A 12,679-nucleotide genomic window follows, 5' to 3' on the forward strand; every position below is an offset into this window, starting at 1 on the left:
TCCCTTTGTAACTATTTTCATTGGATTTTAGGGAGTAAAGTTTTGGAATGTGTCTTCTTATTTTGTAGCCTAGCTCAACTAAATGTTTTTATAACTTCGTGTACAAGTCAAAGGTCCTCTGCGGGAATTCTGTGGGAAATATGCAGACTGACCTGCACGTGAGGAACAAGGAAAACATCACAGCATGGGATGGTATGGAAGTTAAAATGAAATATTTGCAGCTCTGTGCATGGTTCTTTTCAAATCTTCCATAGGAGGTCTATGTTGTGCTGACAGAGGAGTCACATTTTTATGGTTAGTATGCTATTTAGAATTAGACACCATGTGAGTATGATTCTCTCCACAGATTTAGAATCCATTAAATACTGCGTGAAAAGAACAGTGGTAATTGAGACTTTGTCACTTAAATCAATTTTCTTCTGCTGTAACACACCAAAGTAGGGGTGGGAGGGGCAGACTGTCCCTTCCGATCTTTGTTAGCTGATGTCTCAGTAATAAATGGAAGCTCAAATGTGCTATCAGAGGTCGATGTCAAATCTTCACTGCTATGCTATTAGCTGCCAGCATTATCACTGATTGTTGCCTTTAACAACAAAAAGAATGTTGATGTAAAGTTATGGGCAGTTCTATTTACTTAAGTTCTCTGAGATCTATTTAAAAGTCCTACCCCTTAAAAAAATCATAGTACAGTTTTTGAAAATGTACTTAATTTTTAAATAATTTTACCACTGTGTTCTGATGATTGGGGAAAAAAGGTCGTGATATTAATGAGAATATTTTTTTAAAGTATTCACGTGAGATCACTGTTGTGGTATGTTAGTCTTTGTCTCACATAATGACTTTCAATAATTTTGTTTCTGTTATCAATTTCACTAATGTCTTGAGAATGTATGTCAAACAGAGAACAGGAGGAAAAAATGAGGCAAAATGAGGGGGCAAAAAGTTCATACTGCCATCTCAATATTAAAGAGAAATGTTAAAAACACAAAACTACTTTAGGATCAATAGAAATCATTGCTTTCTTTTTTCCTGTTAACAGCAGATATGCAAGGGTTTATCATTAAAATTAGGCAGCAAACCAGATCACAGGTTTAAAATTCATGTTGGAGTTTCAGTGAATGATGTACATTAAGCATAAACGTGGCTCATTTGTCAACATAACATAGAATCTTGCAAACCTACATTCTAAGATTTATCAGGCTCCTGAATGAACACAGAGAAGTGAAATTCTCTATAGCTAGATTTTCAGTTGTATGACTTAAGATGTACATCCTCGAAGTTTTGACGTATTGTACTCTGAAATAGCTGTGGTTATGACTTCTCTTATTCTAAGCATCTTAACTAAATGAGTAAATATGAAAAATCTGTAAATTAAAAGGTGCTTTCAAAATTAGGGCAGATGACTGGTTTTTGGTGGTTTGATTGGCTTGCAGTTGCTGACCATCAAAATCTTAGACATGGGATAGCAAAGTTTACTAATAAATAGATATTGACTTTTTGAATATGGATGAGTTGTCAGAAAAAGGAGACATGAATATACAGGCAAAACAAAACAAAAACCTTGTGAAAATATCAACATTCACACACACACAAAAAAATGTGTATACCTTGTTCTTACTCCTCTGTGACACTGTGATACTTTGGAATTTACACCGTCATCTCTCTGTACTTACTACTTCCCAATCTTATTTTCTTGTTTTCAGCACTATGTTCTTCTAAGTAATTAGTTGTATTCTGTTCTTTCTCAAAATTCATGCTGGAGAATAATTTTAACCCTACAAAGTTTAAAGCTGACCATTTCTGAAGATATTTTAAACACCCCCAAAATTTAATAATTATGAACTATTTGGTCTTTAGTACTAACAGCATAAGTAGTTATTCTCTAGATGAATTACGTCAACAAGTTAATGAGATTTGGGAAACTGTAGTTAAAGTATTAGGAAGCTTCTACTATCTTTTCCATACAAGGATTCATAGAATACTATGATGCAATGCTGAGATAAGGTTTTAAATTAGAGTTAGGCTGCTTCTTTAAACAAATTTATTTAGACCCCCAACGCAAGCCAGGACATTGAATTTAACTTTGAGTAAAGTGCAGAAATAAGTACAGAAAATCTAGATCTAAAAATATTGGTCAGAACACAAGTCAAAATTCAGAAGGATAAATGAAAATAAAGAGCCATGTTGGGGCTCCTGAGTGGCTTAGTGGGTTAAGCCTCGGCCTTTGGCTCAGGCCATGATCTCAGGGTCCTGGGATTGAGCTCAGCAGTGGGCCTTCTGCTCAGGAGGGAGCCTGCTTCCCCCTCTCTCTGTCTTCCAGCCTCTCTGCCTACTTGTGATTTCTCTCTCTGCAGGTCAAATAAATAAATAAAATCTTAAAAAAAAAATGTATGTGTTTACCAATTTTTGAAAAGCAGACTACAGTAAAATATAGGCAATAAGAAAAACATTATTATTTTTGAAATGAAAACCATTGAGTACATTATTTAAAAAAAAAACATTTTTTGTGTTATTTGTACCAAAAGGTCAAATGTTGAAAGAGAAAAATCACTGTTTATAGATCAAATTGTCAGCTATCAAGATAGAGTGTCATTATTATCTTTTAGAAATCATACTTTTAAGAAGTGGGATAATGAAAAAAATAAAACCACAAACTGTCATGGGCTAAATGTTATAGAAAATGCTATAGAAAATTTTCTCTCCTTCGTAAAAGAAAAATACATATTTAAATATAATCATTCGAACTCTAAAGCAAGCTTGTTTTTTTTTTTTAAATGTTTAATTGTGACCACTTGTTAAACACTGTGCAAAAAGAATGACATGATATAGGAGTAAAGCCCAAAGAATTATTTTCACCAGATCTTTTGGTTAATTCTTTTTAGTAATTGTTTTGAAAATGGCAATAAATACGAAAATTAAGATGATATAAACTCATGAAATGTGTAGGGTTCCCTTACCCTTAATGAGGAAACAAGATATTAACATAACTGATATAAATAAATCAAAAGACCAGGATATTTTGAGAAATATCAGTATAAAGTTTCAAAAAGTTGTATAGAATTTGGGATTTTCAGAAAATGCCATTATGCTTGAAGAATGACAGCTTGTCAACATGATTCTTACAAGTATAAGATATGCTTCAGAAATTCTTCTAGACAGATAATTTTCTAGATCTGCACTGTTCAAAGTGTTACACATTGGTTACATGTAGTTATTTAGATTTTAAATAAAATAAAAAATCATTTCTTCAGATGTAACAGTCAGGTTTCAAATACCCAATAGCTATATGCGGTGGCCATTGCCATCCTGGCAGAATGTTCTATTGAACAATCCTATTTTAAAAAGCTAATTATATTCATTCCAAGCTTATAAAATATATAAAATTTGTAGCATGACAAACTACTCATCTAGTACAATGTATATGGGAAGAAACAGTTCTGTAGTTTGAGGGAATTATAACTGACTGAACTAAAAGATATCTAAGAAACTATATAAAAATGCGGATAGGAGGTAATAAACACTTTTATTAAAACTGGAACATAAACATATACATGTTGTTCTACCTAAAACAAAATTTTAAAAGAATAACTAATTGTTGTTTCCATTAAGAAGAAAGACTAACACAGAAGTGTGTGTGAACATGTTAGAGATTCATTAATAAGTCCTATAACTGCCTTTAAAAAGTAAAATGCAAACCTTCAGGGGAGTCTGAGTGGCTTAGTCCATTGAGCTTCTGACTCTTGATTTCGGCTCAGGTCATGATCTTAGGGTCACAAGATAGAGCCCCCAACCCCATTCCATGAGCTTCATGCTCTGTAGGGAGTCTGCTTGAGATTCTCTCTCTCTTTCTCCCTCTGCACAGCGCCTCCTGAGCTCCTCTCTTTTTCTTACTCAAATAAATAGATAAATCTTTAAAAAAGAAGGCAAACCTTCAAAGTCCATTTGTATAAGGTTGCATAGTTAGAGTGATTTATCCTAACCAATCTAAAAAGATGGTGGGCTCTGAAGTATTAAACATTTATTTGAGTTTATGCAGTCCATGAAGATAGAAGCTTAATGTTCCACATAGAACTCAGAAGGACAACCAGAATGGACTCCTTCATTGATAATAAAGTGATCAAAATCTGAAAACACCGTAACAGATAGAGTGTGTTCTTGTAATCTTTACACACCCTGCAAAGTTAGAAAAATCATAACCCCTCTTCCAGTGAGTTTTATTTTGCTTGGGACTGGGAAAATCCAAACTCCTTTAATTCTGTAACATATTTTTATCTGGCTACTTATAGTGGAAATGTAATTAAGGCTACATTCTTCTAGCAGTTCCCCCCAGCAATATACATAGACAATTTTGCAGTCATGTAAAGGGATCCAGAACACCATAAAGCCATTCTGAGGATACCCTCAGATCCCAAGATTCCAAAAGACATTCTAAAAACGTATAAAGTGGGCGCCTGGGTGGCTCAGTGGGTTAAGCCGCTGCCTTCAGGCTCAGGTCATGATCTCAAGGTCCTGGGATCGAGTCCCGCATCGGGCTCTCTGCTGAGCAGGAAGCCTGCTTCCCTTCCTCTCTCTCTGCCTGCCTCTCCATCTACTTGTGATTTCTCTCTGTCAAATAAATAAATAATAATCTTAAAAAAAAATTTTGTTTAAAAAAAAAAAAACGTATAAAGTTTGTATCTTTAAGAGGAACTGGCATTTCTTAGCATCGATTTAGAAAAAGCTTAGATCTGCCTGATAAATTCAAGCTTTTATTTGTTCACTTTTCTAGGCGCAGTGGTTTTCTTTTTTTTTTTTTTTTTGTGGTGGTATTCTCTATTTAAGTCAAATGTTAAGTAACATTCTTAGCCATAAAATATAAATTTAATATTTTTATTGGTATATGTTTATTTTAAATTAATATTTATTACATTTATTTATTATTAATTTAATCTATGAAACTTAATGAGATCAAAATTCTATAAACTAAATTTTTGGATATACAAAAAAATCAAATAGCAACATTTTATTTTTATTTTTTATTTATTTTTTATTTTTATTATTTTTTAAAAGATTTTATTTATTTATTTGACAGACAGAGAACACAGGTAGGCAAAGAGAGGAGGAAGCAGGCTCCCTGCTGAGCAGAGAGCCCAATTTGGGGCTCCATCCCAGGACCCTGGGATCACGACCTGAGCCAGTGGCAGAGGCTTTAACTCACTGAGCCACCCAGGCACCTATCAAATAGCAACACTTTATTTTTAAACATCTATCTTATAATCTAAGATATCCAAAGTATATAAAGAATTCCTCATACCAAAAAGAAAAGATAAAGAATCCAATTAGGTCTGGACAAAACACTTCAACATTTCAGAAAATTGGCCAATTTTACATGGCCAAAAATATATAAAAAGATGCTCAATATTATTATCATAGAAATACCAATTGAAACTAAGACAAATCATTTTAATATATCCACTACAATAGCAAAATAGAAAGTAAATTCCACAATTGAAGAAGAGGTAGAGTAATAGAAAATCTGACATTGTTGGTTGGAATGTAAATTGACATAATTCTTTGGAAAACTTTTGTCATTGTCTGCTAATGCTGAACATACTTTTATCCTATTGATCTAATAAGTCCACACCTAGGAATATGTCCAAAGGAATTTTGGAATTATATGCATGAAAGGATATGAATATGAATACTTAGAGCAGCGATTTTCATATTAGTCAATACTAGCAAGTAACTTGAATGTCAAAGAAACTAGAATGAGGACATAAATTATGAGATATTCACACAATGGATTAAATAATCAACAAATCCCACAGACAAGAACAGATGAGACCCAAAATATTTAGTGAAAAAAGCTACATGAAAATACTTATATATTGTATGCTTCCTTTGTAATAAAGTTGAAAAACCTTGGAAACTTAAGTCTAATATTCAAGAATGCATAATTATGTAACAATGGCATAAATAAGATCAGACAAGGATTATAATAAGGTATTATAAGGTATTGGTTATCTTTGGAAGAATGGACAAAAAGGGAGTTTCAAGGGTGCTAACTATACTCTGTATCTTCATTCTAGTAAATTTGCTCACTTTATGATAGTTTATAAGTTTACATTTTTGTTTTGTGTACTTTTCTGTATGCTGCATTTTACAAAAAATGGGTTATAAAATGCAACAGGATTTAGATGATTCTGTGAGAACGCCCACTCTATGTCCTTCTGGATTATTGACCAAGGGAGTTGCAGCCCAGAGATCTGGCAGTGGTTACCCAGAAGGTCAAACTTTTAATCATATTGTAGCTTTTGTTTGTTTATAATACTAAATGAATAAATGGAACTTATACCCTAGGGTGTATATCAAAGATCAAAGCTAAGGAAGACAAATTCAGTCATTGAGACAAACACAACATTAGAGAAGTTGATGATGGAAAGAAGCAGAAAGTGAGAGTTAACTCTGAAAGTAGCTCTACGTGTATTTTTACTAACCACTGATTAACCACACTGTTTGAGAATTGGCCCGCCTAGCTTAGAGACACATAGTGAAAAATAACAAACAATAAATGTAATGCTCTATCATATGGACTCTATTAAATATTTGACTATGGATTTTTATAAGTCTCATAAAAACATAGTCTTGTTCGATTACTGTCAAATCCTTTTAAGGTCTCCCAAAGAAATACATAAACAGAGTTAAGTCCAAATCTATACACTATTCCTACGATTATACTTTGCCACGAAAGTCCAATGTAATTCTTTGTTTTTTTTTTTTTTTTAAGCTGTACTGGTGAGGCACTCTTTTGTCTAGGTTAAAGACAAACTTAAAGACCCTATTTCCACTTTTTCCTGGTCTACTATTCTAATACTTCAATGGTAAGAGAAAGTTAATCCAAAAAACTATACCCACATGTGTAAAAACAGAAGTGCTTTCCCTAAGAATTAGTGAAATCTTGGTCTTTCTAGGCCTAGTCATCTTCCAAGTAAGCAATTACTCTATATTCACAAGTGGCAGAGATAAAACATTCAAAGAAATGGATTTCCAGGAACAAAGAATGTGCATCTAGATTGTGGCCCTTGCTCTTGTATCAGCATTTCTCCTTGGGAGCAGAGTAGAAGATGAACAGAAAAAACAAATACAATATTGCATCCCCCTGAGGTTATGAGGCTGAGGAGCTATGCTTTGCCCTTGATTGGGTCTAATAATAATGGTTATAATACTGGTTGTTTATTGAGCATCTAAGCAACATGTCAGACAGTGTCTAAATATTATTTATATGCTGTCTCAGTTATTTATATAAAAACAATTCAATGAAGAAAGTATTATTATATTTTATAAATGACCAAAGTAAGGGTCAAAGAAACAAAGTAAATCACATGAGGTCATGATTGGTGATGAGGAGAGCCAAGATTTTGATCAAGAACACAGTTTTTTTTTTTCATTAAATCACACTGACTTAGGCTCCTCCCACACTAAAGCCTCAAATTAAGAATACCTGAATATACACTATGGGAATCACCATTTATTAAAATATAAAACATAAATGATGAATTTTGGATCACTGAAAAAAATTAAATTTAATTTAATTTAAAAAAATACTTTCTGCTTCTTAAGAATTATAATCACCACACATGATCATGGAAACAATTGTGTTTTTGAGAGCTTCCACTTTTTTAAATTAAAGCAATGTTTAAATTTTTGTTTTATATTTATATAGTCACACCTCCTTATGTAAAATTGAATATTTAAAAAGAAACAGTAAAAAGATAAAACAAAATAAAATACAAAACAAAATTAAAAACAGAAGAAAGATATTTATAAGACAAGACAGTCAAAAGGATAACTATATTCTTTTATTAAACAAGATCATAGAAGATCTTTATTTAAGAAACATGAAGACTGAAATTAAAAAAAAAAGAAACATGAAGACTGAATGACTGATGGGTTAAGTTTATAGAATTATGAAGGATATTGACATTATTTACCTGGACTTAGAGATAGAATCACACAATCCACTAAAGATTTGTTTCTTATGAATCATGAAAGAAGCTATTTAAAAGTAAGTTGAGTGAAAGATTCTTTATACGGTAGATAGGAGGGTTACAGGTTTCTATACCACCAAATATTGTATAGAATAAAGGATTAAGTTAAATTTCTAGTCAAAGGGCAAAGACAGGTCATTAAAAATATACTTGTGTTGCCATCCTAGCTTTGCCATTATATTAACTGGCCAAAATTACCAAGAAATTGAAAGGATTGTACCATCAGTCTGATCAGTATGCCAAGTCTTCTATACTAAGATATCTATTATCTGATTGTCAGTGCCTAATTTATTTGGATTTTCTCTTTTCAATCTTTTACCTCACTCATTATATGAAAAATGTATAATTTCTACTACAAAGGTAGAGACTAACCATTTAATGCTGCATTCCAAATTACTATGATGAATAAAAGTGTTTAATAATTGTAATAACTTTGTAACTCCTTGACAATCTTACAGATAATTATTATTTTAGACTATAAATACTACCTCCAAAAAGGCAAACTGTCATCTACTTTGAATCATGTAATTGTCAGTCTTCTGTTCAAAATTCTAAACCATAGCAACAGAAATTTACTTACCATTTTAAGGAATGCAGGTGAGAAACTAGGGAATAATTAGCTAAGAAACCAATAGGCAGAAACTTAAGGATGTTTAAACATTTAAAATTAATTCATTATTTAGCTTGCATATGTTTATTTAAAGAGTATGTATGTATATACATACACATATGCATTATATAGGTATGTGTATGTAATCCATATATAAAATATGCATTCCTTATGTACATAAATATATGATGCAACACACATATCTATTTCATTTATACATATTAATTCCATACACACACATATATACACACATGTATATACACATATTCTATATTCCATATATGTGTGTGTATATATATGCATATAAAGATGGAGTGGAAATGCATAGCTATTGCCTTTAAAATTGTTAGGGAGGAAAGGTGAAGTGCTTTCTCTAAACATGTTGTTGTAGAGAGCTAAATCATGTTGTGTGAAAGACAAATCAATATGCATGTTTCCAGAGGGAAAATGTGGAAATTTGATTTATTTTAGATCTATATTAGAAAGTTCAGCCGCACCTCAATATCACTTTGATCCATAAGACTTTTCATAATAAGCTTTATATAGTGATAATTGCTAATAGAAACATTCTTCATGTATTATTAACCTTTTGTTATTATTTATGAAGGATTCTAAATGTAAATTCAGTATAAAAATGGCACTCAAGAAAAAATAATATGACATTCTAAATTTGAACTTACAATATGATATTGTGATAATTTAAGAAATCTATTTTTTCAAGAACTCTTCTGATAATTTTGTCTTTTTGCTGCAACACTTATGAAAGGCTGAAGTTCAATTGCTTAATCTAGAACTCATTATAAATCAATATGTATATTTTGTAATGTACTTCAGGGGACAGATATGAAAGTGTCAAGAAGACATGTAAGTTATTTAGATACTGTTCAGGCACAGCCCCATTAATATAATATAAACAAAGATCAAACACATCAAATCAGTTATTACTTACACATACAGAAAGCCCATGATCTGCCTGAATTCTAGGGTTGCGATTTTGTTGACAAACACTTAGAATTTATAGTAAAGGGGAGGTTTTGCTGAAACCCTAAGTGATACATAGGAGCTAGAAGGGATATAAAGGTGTACATTTCCAAAGTGAGTTCTGAGAACCATTTGTCTATTTTTTAAATCTCTCACCTGAATCCCAGCTGCAAAATTTAGAAAGTGAACAATAAACTGAATGAATATTCCGATGCTGCCCTCCAGAAGTTATTGCTGTATCAGATTTGACCTGGGCTCCAGATGTTTTCAGAGTAAAGAATGTGTGTATGCGTCTCATGAAGTACATCAGGGAGATGCAGGAAAGAGGATTTGCATTTAGATTCTATTCAAGAAAGTTGCTCGGTATTGGTGTAAAGGACTGGAAGTGGACAGCTGGATTCCTAGGAAGATGTGGAAGGCATAAAGCCAGATGTGAGAATCTTAATCCAGTAAAAAGACCAGTCATCAAAAAAGACTGGCGATTATGAATAGAGCAAAATGGCTGTCACTTGAATTTCGATCATTGAAATGAAAATGGTTGTAAGAAAAAAAAAAAAAATAGAAAACACATTTTGTGAAGGATTGGATCACCAGCCACACTGCTTTGGGATCCTCTAGTGAAATGTGACATTACAGGAAAAAAACTTTCTTCTTTTCCTTGCTACATTCTTTTTGATAAGAGTTGTCGCACTGTTTTGGCACCATGCGTGCGTGGTAGCAAGGACAAGTGCAAGACAGAATCGGGGGCACAAGACACAGATGGGTATACCTGGAGGAGTAGTGATAGCGTCCTCGTGCCTGGTGAAGAAGTCAAACTCTCTGGCGGTGCATCAGGGAGTTCCAGGTGCCTGTGAATGCCCTCGAGAGCAGAAAGCAGCAGGTCTAATCAAGGCAGTCTTGAAGACCGTAAAACAAAACAGTAGAAACTGTAATGTCAGCAGAATAGAAGTGGACTCAGGAAGGAAAAAAACATTTGAATCTAAAGAAGTGGTAAAACCGCTACCAGCGTAGATGGCTAGATTAGTGATCTATTACATACACTATGGAACAACATGCACAAACATCACCTCTTAGAAAATGGCTTCAGGAGAGAAGACCAGCCTCAGCAAAAGTGAGCTTAGTCATAAGCACATGCAGAAATCCGAGGACTTCAAAATTCTTGACATCTTGGCAGGCAATGTGTTGGGCAGTGGACACTGAGTTCCTACAGTTGCAGGTAGCAGTGCAATCCAAGAAGCTTTAAGTTATGCTAATGGCAGTGATTTACATCCACAGACAGGTAGGAACTAGGAAGAGAATCAACATTTCAACATTGAAACAACCAAAAATATAATTCTTTGAAATTTTCCAACAATTTCATTTATTAAAAAGGGCAACACATCTTTCTAGTAAAACCCTAAAGGAGGCCAAGATTATTTTGCATTGCACTAGATTCCTTAAAATTATAAAGGAAAATTGCATGCAAATTAAGATGACAGTACTTGTTATTAAACATATTATTTTGAGAACTGAGCAATATTGAATGGATATTCCACAGTATATACATACTCCTAATTGTTAGATACTCAAATTATTTCCAAACATTAACATTGTGAGTAATGCCCACTGAACATATATTTGCATAATGTTTTCCACCCTGGCCCAGGATAATTTCTTTATATGAGAACCTAGGAAATGGAATTGCATAAGTCACATAACAATTACTGCAAAATTATTTTTAAGATTGTGTATAGAAATTGCATCCCCAAAGAAAATAAAATTTTACTCCTGTTTCATCAACCTAAAGTGTTCTCTTAGATTTCCTAAATTGAAAGGGAAAATAAATGTCTCACTGATGGCTTAGTTGGTGTTTCTTTACGTACTGATAAGTATTATGATTTTTCAAGTTAGTTATTTATTAGTTATGATGAGTTTATTTTTTTCACCATTTATATTTAAAGGTTTTGAGTTTGATTATAAATTTGAATGATTTATGTTTTAAGTACTTTATTTTCATACCAAATAGTTTTTGTATATGTTAATTTTATTGTATATTAAAATACCCAAATGTTTTCTATTACAGTGTGCTTAAATTTATCGATCTTATCTTTGTGTTTTTTTCCATTACATCTGAACTTAGAACGTCTGCTTCCTGCTACTTGTACCCAGATTTAATAAATATTCACTTTTATTTTCTCCTAGCTTTATAAATATGTAAATATTCAATATACTTGATGTTTGTTTTGATGTAGGGTGTGAAATAATCAGTGTATTGATTTTTCTTTACAATTTACAAAGCAGTCATTTGGTTGTGATATATTGAATAATATATTCCTTCTCCTCTGAAATGTTAGTGGAAAATACATTTATTTTTAACAGTTAAAACTCATCAAATTGGATAAGATTATAATCCAATATACTTGTTGATTACTATCTATGAAATATTATAAATAGTGAAGGATATACTTTATTCATTCTATCACTGAGCACAAACATATACATTTTTTGCTTCCAAGTTTTCTTATATTCATTTTTTTCATCTTTATTTGAGGACTATATCTATGGAACAGTATGAGAGTCAATATATATAGTTCCATATTTTTTGATATACCAACCATTATGTATTACATGATTTTCAAAATCCTTTCTAATTCTAACAAAACTCAATATCAAATACAAAAGAATGTGTTCTTATTTTACTTTATCGGCAAAAGAATGTCATTTATCATTTTGTGCCACAGTGCATATAGATAATTAAGTGACTGATATATGATTAAGTAAAAAGAAATTATAATTTGAAATTAAATTTAGGTTAAAGACTGGCCTGAAAACTTATTAGGCTTTAGAAAATTGTTTAACGCCTCCAATCTAAATTTTGCATTGTATCTATGAATAATAATGCTGCATTTTTTAACGAAAAATAACTGTCTAACACTGATCATGGCATATAGTAGGCTCAATATTATGTGTTTTGTGGTGTGTGGTAATGGAATTCATTTTTAATATTTTCATGCCATGCTTTAATCATCTAGCAACTACATGTAATAAAAAATTCAAAACTCAGAGGAGAGGTGAGATGTAT

This window comes from Mustela nivalis (assembly GCF_964662115.1).
Source record: "Mustela nivalis genome assembly, chromosome: 5".
Classification (NCBI taxonomy): domain Eukaryota; kingdom Metazoa; phylum Chordata; class Mammalia; order Carnivora; family Mustelidae; genus Mustela; species Mustela nivalis.